Source organism: Zalophus californianus, chromosome 10 (genome assembly GCF_009762305.2).
Source record: "Zalophus californianus isolate mZalCal1 chromosome 10, mZalCal1.pri.v2, whole genome shotgun sequence".
In the NCBI taxonomy this organism is placed as follows: domain Eukaryota; kingdom Metazoa; phylum Chordata; class Mammalia; order Carnivora; family Otariidae; genus Zalophus; species Zalophus californianus.
The window spans coordinates 87,617,098-87,628,565 of record NC_045604.1 but is presented as its reverse complement, the minus strand read 5'-3'; positions in this window follow the sequence as shown (position 1 = coordinate 87,628,565).

Genomic DNA, 11,468 nt, shown 5'->3' with positions numbered 1-11,468 from the left:
GCTTAGAGGACCCCTCTCAATATTTCTTGGAGGGCTGGTTTCGTGTTTGCAAATTCGTTTAGTTTTTGTTTGTTCTGGAAGCTTTTTATCTCTCCTTCTATTTTCAATGATAGCCTAGCTGGATATAGTATTCTTGGCTGCATATTTTTCTCGATTAGTGCTCTGAAGATATCTTGCCAGTCCTTTCTGGCCTGCCAGGTCTCTGTGGATAGGTCTGTTGCCAATCTAATGTTTCTATCATTGTAGGTTACATATCTCTTCTCCCGAGCTGCTTTCAGGATTTTCTCTTTGTCTGTGAGACTCGTAAGTTTTACTATTAGATGTCGGGGTGTTGACCTATTATTATTGATTTTGAGAGGGGTTCTCTGTGCCTCCTGGATTTTAATGCCTGTTTCCTTCCTCACATTAGGGAAGTTCTCTGCTATAATTTGCTCCAATATACCTTCTGCCCCTCTCTCTCTCTCTTCTTCTTCTGGGATCCCAATTATTCTAATGGTGTTTCGTCTTATCGTATCACTTATCTCTCGAATTCTGCCCTCGTCATCCTGTAGTTGTTTCTCTCTCTTTTTCTCAGCCTCTTTATTTTCCATCATTTGGTCTTCTATATCGCTGATTCTCTCTTCTGCCTCATTTATCCTAGCATTTAGTGCCCCCATTTTTGATTGCACCTCATCAATAGCCTTTTTGATTTCGATTTGGTTAGATTTTAGTTCTTTTATTTCTCCAGAAAGGGTTCTCTAATAACTTCCACGCTTTTTTCAAGCCCAGCTAGTATCTTTAAAGTCATGATTCTGAACTCTAGGTCCGACATCGTATTAAAATCCGTATTGAGTAGGTCCCTGGCTGACGTTACTACCTCTTGTTCTTTTTGCTGAGGTGATTTCTTTCGTCTTGTCATTTTGTCCAGAGGAGAATAGATGAATGAGAGAACAAAATGCTAACAGGTTTACAACGTCCCCAGCAAATATACTGTATACAAATCAGAAAAGACCTGAAACCAGGGGAAAAGAAAGGGAAAGAAAGAAAGAAGAAAGAGAAAAAGAAAAAAAAAAGATAAAAACAAAAACAAAACAATACAAAAAACCAGAATATGATCAAATATGATCAGGCTAGTGCATAGATCAGTGCCACACACTAGATTTTGGGCGTATTTTGGTCTGTTAGAAAAAAGTGCCTCCTAAAATTTTAAAGGAAGAAAGACATATATGTACAAAATAAGGGTTGATACAATGAAGGGATGGAAGATGACTGTAAAGATGAAAATTATAAAAGATTTTATAAAAGGACTTGGTACGATAAGTTGTTTGAAAAAAAGAAGAAAGAAGATTTAAGGAAAAAAAAAAGGAAAAAGGGAGAGAATGTGATCAGGCAGGAGACTAGAACAAAGCCATACACTAGTGATTTAGGGTATATTTTGATCTGTTAGAAGAAACTGTACCTCAAAATTTTAAAGAGAGAACAACTTATATATATATGCCAAAAATAAGGGTAACTACTATGAAGGGATAAAATATGACTCTAAGAATGAAAAATAAAAAATGTTTTGTTTTTTTTTTTAAAAAAGGGATTTATAAGATGTTGTTTGAAAAAGGGAAAAAGAAAAATAAAAAAAAACAGTCAACAAAAATTAACTTTGATGAAATAATGAATCATGGTAAAAAAAAAAAAAGCCATGAATCTATGTGCAGTATTCCCCTAGCGCTGGAGTTCTCCTATTCTCCTTGATCGATCAACTTGGTCTTGGTTTGCTGGCTGTTTGTGCTGATCTTCTGGGGGAGGAGCCTGTTGCTGTGGTTTCCAAATGTCTTTGCCGGAGGCGGAATTGCCCCGCCCTTGTCGGTCCGGGCTAAGGAAGCTGCTCCGGTTTGCTCTCAGGAGGTTTTGTTCCCTGCAAGCTCTCGGTACAGCTTTGGAGGACCAGGGCAGAAATGGTGGCCTCCCAATCTCCACTCGGAGGAGCTGAGAACTCAGGGCCCCGCTCCTCAGTGTGCCCCCAGAGAAAAGCAGTCACTTCTGTGTCCCCGGTCTCCGGCCGCACTCGGTGCTCACCCGGCCTGTGATCGAGCGTTGCTATCTCTGGCACCCGACCCCGCGCGGAGTCTCCAAACGCAGTAGATCCCTGCAGTGCGTTCCCGCACCGCTCCTCCCCGGGAAGGAAGGGGAGTCTCCCCGGATCTGCTGCTTGTTGGGTCCCTGCTGGGGGAGCTGTGCCCCGACTGGGCCGCAGATCACAGTTTATGGCAACCCCGAGCTGAGAGCCCACGCCTCTGCTCCGTCTCTGCAGCCGGCTTCCCTGCTCTGATACCTGGGAGCTCTGGCGCACTCAGGCACCCCCGGTCTCTCTGTGACCCCAAGGGTCCTTAGACCACACTGTCCCGGGAGGATTCCACCCCCCGCTTAGCCACTGCAGCGACGTCCCTCCGCCGAGCCAACTTCTAAAAGGTCCGATTTTGTGCTCCGCGGGTCTATCACTTGCCAGAAGTGGCCGGCGGAGGCCCCTCCCCTGCCGTCTATCCTCCCGAATATCGCCTCGGATTTACTTCTCCGCACGCCCTACCTTCCAGTAAGTGGTCGCTTCTCTGTTTAGAGAGTTGTTGCTACTCTCCTGTTCGATCTCCTGTTGAGTTCGTAGGTGTTCAGAATGGTTTGATCCCTATTCAGCTGAATTCCTGAGACCAGACGAAATCTAGGTCTCCTACTCCTCCGCCATCTTGCTCCACCCCCTGATATGAGGAATTCTTAACCTCAGGAACAAACTGAGTGTTACTGTAGTGGTTGGGCGTGGGAGGGATGGGGTGGCTGGGTGATAGACATTGGGGAGGTTATGTGCTACGGTGAGCGCTGTGAATTGTGCAAGACTGTTGAATCACAGATCTGTACTTCTGAAACAAATAACGCAACATATTTTAAGAAAAAAGACAAAGAAGAAGATATCAGGAGAGGAAGAATGAAGGGGAGTAAGTCAGAGGGGGAGACGAACCAGGAGAGATGATGGACTCTGAAAAACAAACTGAGGGTTCTAGAGGGGAGGAGTGTAGGGGGATGGGTTAGCCTGGTGATGGATATTAAAGAGGGCACATTTTGTATGGAGCACTGGGTGTTATGAACAAACAATGAATCATGGAACTGTACACCAAAATAAATGATGTAATATATGGTGATTAACATAAGAATAAAAAATTAAAAAAAAATAAACTCCAAATGGTTGAAAGACCTAAACATTAGACAGGAGTCCATCAAAATCCTGAACGATAACACAGTTGGAAACTTCTTCGACCTCGGCCGCAGCAACTTCTTCCTAGAAACATCGTCAAAGGCAAGGGAAGCAAGGGCAAAAATGAACTATTGGGATTTCATCAAGATAAAAAGCTTTTGCACAGCAAAAGAAACAGTCCAGAAAACCAAAAGACAACCGACAGAATGGGAGAAAATATTTGCAAATGATATATCAAATAAAGGGCTAGTATCCAAAATCTATAAAGAACTTATCAAACTCAACACCCAAAGAACAAATAATCCAATCAAGAAATGGGCAGAAGACATGAACAGACATTTTACCAAAGAAGACATCCAAATGGCCAACAGACACATGAAAAAGTGCTCAACATCGCTCAGCATCAGGGAAATCAAATCAAAACCTCAATGAGATACCACCTCACACCCGTCAGAATGCCTAAAATTAGCAAGTCAGGAAACGACAGATGTTGGCAGGGATGAGGAGAAAGGGGAACACTCCTACACTGATGGTGGGAATGGAAGCTGGTGCAATCACTCTGGAAAACAGTATGGAGTTTCCTAAAACAGTTGAAAATAGAGCTACCATACGATCCAGCCATTGCACTTCTGGTTATTTACCACGAAGATACAAATGTAGGGATCCGAAGGGGTACGTGCACCCCGATGTTTATAGCAGCAATGTCCACAATAGCCAAACTGTGGAAGGAGCCAAGATGTCCATCGACAGATGAATGGATAAAGAAGTGGTGATGTATATACACAATGGAATATTATGCAGCCATCCAAAGGAATGAGATCTTGACATTTGCAATGACGTGAATGGAACTAGAGGTTGTTATGCTGAGTGAAATAAGTCAATCAGAGACTCAGTCACTTAAGACATGTATCATATGACCTCACTGATATGAGGAATTCTTAATCTCGGGAAAGAAACAGGGTTTTTGGATTGTGGGGGTGGGAGGGATGGGGTGGCTGGGTGATAGGCATTGGGGAGGTATGTGCTATAGTGAGCACTGTGAATTGTGCAAGACTGTTGAATAACAGATCTATACTTCTGAAACAAATAATGCAACATATGTTAAGAAAAAAGAAGAAGAAGATAGCAGGAGGGGAAGAATGAAGGTGAGTAACTCGGAGGGGGAGTCGAATCCTGAGAGACGATGGACCCTGAAAAACAAACTGAGGGTTCTAGAGGGGAGGGGGGTGGGCGGATGGGTTAACCTGGTGATGGGTATTAAAGAGGGCACATTCTGTGTGGAGCACTGGGTGTTATGCACAAACAATGAATCATGGAACACTACATCAAAAACTAATGATATAATATATGGTGATTAACATAACAATACAAAATTTAAATAAAAAGATGAAAACAAAGAGGGAGACAAAACCGAAAGAGCCTCTTTTTTTTTTTTTTAAAGATTTTATTTATTTATTTGAGAGAGAGAGGCAATGAGATATAGAAAGCACGAGAGGGAAGAGGGTCAGAGGGAGAAGCAGACTCCTCGCTGAGCAGGAAGCCCGATGTGGGACTCGATCCCGGGACTAAAACCGAAAGAGCCTCTTAACCATAGGAAACAAACTGAAGGAAGCGGGAGGGGAGGTGGGTGAGGGGGATGGGTAAGTGAGTAATGGGTATTAAGGAGGGCACAGGATGGGATGAGCACTGGGTGTTATATGCAACTGAAGAATCACTGAACTCTACCTCTGAATCTAATGATGGCTAATCCTTTGTTTAATTGATGGCTATTCCTTTGGCTAATTGAATTAAAATAAAAAAATAATTAAAAATAATTTAAAAAAAGAATATTCAGAGAAAATGCTTCTTCTTCGTTATTGATGGTAAAACAGATGTAGCCCATCAATGAGGAAAACCTTCAATTATAAGAGATGTCATATTAAGAATAACGTCATAAAGGGGCACCTGGGTGTCTCAGTGGGTTAAGCAGCTGCCTTCGGCTCAGGTCATTTCTCAGGGACCTGGGATCAAGCCCTGTATCGGGCTCCCTGCTCAGCAGGGACTCATCTTCACACTCTGCCTCGCCTCTTCCATTCATGATCTTCCTTCCTCTCACAAATTATTAAATAGAATCTTAAAAACAAACAATTGTGTCATAAGAGATGAGGATACTTCTATAGATTTTTCTTATCATGGAGAAAAAAATGATATGTTTAGTATCTTAAATTAATAAATTATAAAAAGATACTGTCATAAGATTGCTCATATCCATACCCTGAATGTTAACTAAGTAGAATTTAAATAAAACATTGAAAAGAAAAAATAATTGCTCATATCCAGATATATGATAATGAAACAACTGTAGCATGTTTGTAAAAGAACAGAAGACTTTATTTCTTCCCCCAAAATGATTATGTCACTTGCATCTTGCTCAGCAAATAGCCTTAATTGAACAGGCAAATCTCTGCATTTATGTGTTGAAATATGCAAACTTCAAAATTTCATACTTTTTCCACATTCAGTGAACTTGAGATATTCTCATGTTTTAGAATTAAATATAAAATATCAAATGAAGAAACACAGTATAATGAAATGAAATCATACTGATACAAGGAGATTACACTTTTTATGTAACTAGTCAAGGTGGCATGATATTTTCAAATGGGCGGGAGGTTTCTAAAAACCTAAACAACAAATCTTGAAATTATACAAAGCTGCATGCTCATCAAAAGGTCTGTCTTCTTTCTGACAAAAGACGGAAAGGATCCTTGAAAGTACATGTGAGGAATGTAAAACTCAGGAAGATACAGGATTATAATATCTGAAATAGAAATAAGCAACAAAGGAAAATAAAAGAAAAAAGTTGGAAGTGCATGAACCAGTGGATGTAAGCATCTATTTTAATATCTTAACAAAAATACCATCATGCTTTTTCTTCAAACAGTGATTCACAAATTTTGCTTAGTTAGTATAATCTTCCATATATTTAGAAGTGGTCTTGACACTTTGAACAGAAGAAGTCACAGTGGGATCCTGTGAATGAGCTTTAGTAACCTGCAACCAATTAAAACTCTTGAAGATTGTTAGGGTTCATGAGAAATTACAAAACATGGGAAATCTCAGTTGAAAAGAGATAAGCTGGGGCGCCTGGGTGACTCAGTCACTTAAGCGTCTGTCTCAGGTCTTGATCTGAGGGACCCGAGATCGAGTCCTATGCCGGGCTCCCTGCTCAGTGTTGAGTCACCTTCTCCTTCTGCCGTCACCCGCCCCACCCCCGTGGTGCCGGCATAAAATCTTAAAAAAAAAAAAAAGGAAGAAGAAGAAGAAGAAAGAAAAAGAAAAGGAGATGAGATAAACAATACATTTGAAAGGTATTATGGATGAGTTTCCTTCCAATGAAGAAAGGAAAGGATAATTATAACAAATCATGTTTCAGGTGTAAATTGAACAGTAAACTAATGGAAATTTTAGGACATCAAGTACCGGTCAAGTTTTCAGTCATTTCCAAATACTGTAACATTGTCGGGAAAAAATAACGATTGAAAGTTAATAAAAGCATGTTTAAGTGGAGGACACTCTGTGCTTTTACCTGGGGCTCTGGCTCCAGCAGAACTCAGAAAGTGGGATCTCAGCTCCTCCTTCTAGAAGGTTCTGACAGCAGTTCCTGTATTCGTGTCCCAACTGAATGCAGCTCCCATTTCTCTGAATTGGAGTCAGGATTTCTCCCCAGAAACAAGCCTGCATCTGTAACAAACCAACCACAGCATCTCCGATGTGACGTCGCAGGACCCCTCAATCCACGGATCCCTGAGTAAAACAGGTCTTGTTCAAATACCCTCAGGGAAAAGGAGGAATGAACCAGGGGAACAGCCCCCCAAATGCAAGCGACTGTGCTGCTCACCTACCAGCACGTCCTGGGGAAGCCGCCCAGAGCCCCCTCCTCAGCAAACACCCAACAAAGCAGCTTTGCTCAGTCGCACCTCAGGAGGCACCAAGTTGCTGCAAAGCCCCCAGGGTCTCCCACAGTTCAGCAGCAGAACCTACTGGAACCGCAGCTCTGGCTCTCTATCCTGGGGCAGTCACAGTGGGGCTGGATCCTTGGGCTGCTACAGAAGTCCTTCCTGCTCTGAGATACCCGGGGTCAGCACATGCTGAGACACCTCGCCCTCCTGGTTGGAGGTGCACAGGTGCCCTCTGCTTGCAGCCCTGGGAATCCCTACAATGCTCAAAGCCATGGCCCCTCAGCTGGAGGGACAGAGCATGCTCAGGTCCAGCCAAGCCCTCTCTCTCCATGACAGATCCTAAGGCTTGACCCCATCATCCCATGCAAAAGGAGGTGTGCCCATCTTCCCAAGTGAAATGGCCTCTACAAAGCTCAGCCCTAGGGAGGTTGGAGCTTTGGTCTCAGGGAAATCTGATCGCCTGCTTTCCCACCTTCTCTGGTCCCAACATTCGGATCACCTATATCGACCTCCTCCACTCTGGTCCATGGTCCACTTCCAACACCTAGACCAGCAACCTCTTTTCTTCCCTGAAATTCCTCTTGGTCTCTGCTTCTCTCTACCCCATCTCTCTCTTTGTTCCTCTCACTTTTTAAGACTTTCCCAGTCCCCCCACCACTCATTCAGTGTCTCTCTCCCTGACAGTCTCTTTCCCTATCTCTCCCCAGGCCCGTAGGCCTTCTGCTCTGTGAAGCCCTGTCCAAGACCAGAGGGAACCACCTCTCCTGTCTGCCCCTCTCTGCTGCCATCATTTGCCCCAGACCCTGCTCACAGAGCATGACAATCTCATTTACAAAGGCTGCTCAGGCTGACCATGACTGCAGCAGTGCAGTTACCAGCCACGCCTGGGCAGAAAAACCTGGACACCTTAGTGGCCCAGCCATGACCCGAAAGCTACTGGAGGATGGCTGCTTCCACAACCTGGGAAGAAGGAGGGCTTTGCAAGATCCAGGAGCTCTGGGGCAGAATGGATTGGAGTAAACAACCTAAAAATTGAGAGAGGCATACATCCAAGTCCTCCTGTGTTGTGAGGGAGGAATGGGTCTCCTGTCATTGGCCTCTGCTCTGCCCATCCCCCAACAAGGACACTGTGGGAGGATTATGGGCATGATGGGTCTTAACAAGAAAACTGCCACCATCAGGCGCCCTCAGAGCCCTCCTGCTGTTTGGGGGCAGCTGGTAAGGTGAAACCAGTGCCAGAGGTTACCTATCTCTTGCATCCCACCTATGGCCTGGGGTGAACAGATGCCATGGGGATAAACTACTGTCACCACATGTTAATATATGTCTGCAAATCTACAGAGGCACGGAATCTGCCCCAAAGGCTTAGCAGAATTAATACCAAACTAATGCAAGGGTCTATTAGAGATGGGCTGGCATCAACGTCCAGGAGCACACTTCACCCCCCGTGACAACTACAGAATCAGCTTCTGTATACTGAGCACAGACAGAATGAGGGGCAATGGGAAGCCCAGTGTCCAAGATGGAAGAACACCCCATCGTAGGTCCAACTGCTGCCCACAAGCCCCCGCCTTACCCCGCTCCGATTCCCTCGTGACAAAGGAGTCTTCTACTCTCCCAGTGTGTCCATGGCCACAGACACCGCTCAGGAGACAGGAATTTTTGCAGTTCAGCAGCGGACCTGGAAAGTGCTGAGAGGTGCACGATCCCTATGAATTAGTGAGACCCAGCTCTGTGGATCTGCGTCACCGACATTCCGATGCTCCTTAGCTCAGGCACAGAGCCAATGCATCGTCCTTGGTGCCAAGAGCCACTGAAGGGCCGATTCTGCATCCCCGGATGCAAACCAATGTGTCTGGATAGTAGGTGTGACCCTCCCAGGATGGATCAGGAGAGACGCTATCAGTTGGCACAGCCACCAAACCGCATCAGAAACCGCTCACAGGAGCACAGCTGAAACATGTGTGAGGTGTGGACCCTGCAAGGAGTCACTGGGATTCCCTCTTGACAGCTGTGCTCCGGGGGCGTTTTCCACCACACACCTGGCACCTGGCAGAGTTCACCCTCATCTCACCCAGGGTACAACTAGAGGGATTCTGGGTCATGTCTTTACCCACACAGATGGAACGCACATGAGGTTTTAGCTCACCTTCTCCACCAACACTCACAGCTACCCAAAGCACATGGTACAGAATGTGAGGCAGGACAATGCTTTTCCCCTTGCCAGCTGTGAGGAATACCGTAGACATTCTCCCAGGTCAGTCTCCTGACCCGAAAACCAACACCACTACTGCTCCCGCGGGAAATCAAACTGCAAGGAGTCAGCGGGACTGGCCGACTTCAGTGTGGAGTGAGATGTTGCCCTCCTCCAGGGGTTTACACACACACACACACACACACACGCACTTGAGGTGAGCATCCTACCATCATTTGCCTCTAAGCATCTACAACTTCGGGAGGAAGCACGTAAGCTGAGGATCTCTAATGGGGAAGCCTGGAGGCTCCTGGGTAAACAGCTTGCATTCTGAAGGGGGAAGTATGCCTCAGATAGATCACAGAACACACCCAACAGCCACAAGGCCAGGACAGGGTGCTGTCCCTACAGGAGTCACTTCCAGAAACAGGCACAACTGAAAACGCCCATAGCATACCACGAACCACAGCATGCTCAGGTGACTGCTCTCCAAGCAGGGGCCCAGCAGGCAGCAGAGCCAGGGAGGTCCCCCCCGATCCTCCTCTGGGGATCAAAGGCTCAGGGTGCTCACCACAGGAGTCTGCAGGGTTTGGAGACTCGAACGGGATCCCGGCTTGAGATACAAATGCTCAGTCACAGGCTGGGTGAACGGAGACAGCAGACGGAGATCAGGGAGACAAAAGTTACTGACTGCTTTTCCCTGAGGGAGCACTGAGGAGTGGGACCTCGAGCTCTCGGCTCCGGGGTTGGAGTTTGGGAGGCTGCCATTTTCATTCTCATCCTCTAAAGCAGCGGGGAAAGCCTTCAGGGAACAAAAGCCACACAGAGGAAACCAGACCAGGTTACTTAGCCGGGCCCTCTGGCAAGGGCGGTACAATTCCGCGCTGGCAAAAACACTTGAAAATCAATGCAACAAGCCCCTCCCCAAGATCAGCAAGAACATCCATCCAAGAACAAGTATACCGATTATTGAGAACTACAAGACTCCAGTGCTAGGGAAATATACCATGTAGGATTCATGTTTTTTTCCCCAGGATTCTTGAGTCTTTCTATTTGAATTCCTTTGCTCTTTCATTTTTCCACCAATTTCTTATTTTATCAACTCTTTTCTTTTTTTTTTTTAAAGATTTTATTTATTTATTTAATTGACTGAGAGAGAAAGCGACAGCGAGAGAGGGAACACAAGCAGGGGGAGTGGAAGAGGGAGAAGCAGGCTTCCTGTCGAGCAGGGAGCCCGATGTGGGGCTAGATCCAGGACCCTGGGATCATGATCTGAGCCGAAGGCAGTCGCTTAAACAACCGAGCCACCCAGGTGCCCCATATCCACTCTTTTCTTAAAATCTTTTTAAATTTTCATCTGTACAGTTACATTCTATCCTTCCACTGCATTTAATTTTGTTTTTGGAAATATTTACGTATTTCTTTCCTTACAGTGTTGGGATGCAGTTTCCTCTAACAGACCAAATACACCCAGAACCTAATATATGGCTAACGTTCTCTTCACCTGTCTGAACATATTCTCTTTTATTGCCCCCTCTTCTTCTTCTTTCGCTTTGTTTGTTTTGGGGGTTTTTTGTTTTGTTTTCTTAAAGTTGGAAAATTTTCATCTTTACAGATACATTCAATTCTTTCAATGTATTTAATTTATTATTCAGCCATCAGAAACGATGAATACCCACCATTTGCATTGACATGGATGGAACTGGAGCGGATTATGTTAAGTGAAGTAAGTCAAACAGAGAAAGACAATTCTCATACGGTTTCACTCATATGTGGAACATAAGCAGTAGCACAGACGACATAGGGGAAAGGAAAGAACTCCAAAGGGAGCAAAATCAGAGAGGGAGATGAACCATGAGAAACTATGGACCACAAGAAACAATATGGGGGTTTGAGAGGGGAGGACGGTGGGAGGAGGGGGTAACAGGGTGATGGGTATTGAGGAGGGCATGTGGTGTGATGAGCACTGGGTGTTATACTTAACTAATGAATCACTGAACACTACATCAAGGACTAATTATATACTATACAGTGGCTAATGGAACATAATAAAAATTTTATTTTTGTATATATAAGTTTTTCTTTCTTTACAATTTTGAGATGTAGTTTCCTCTAACAA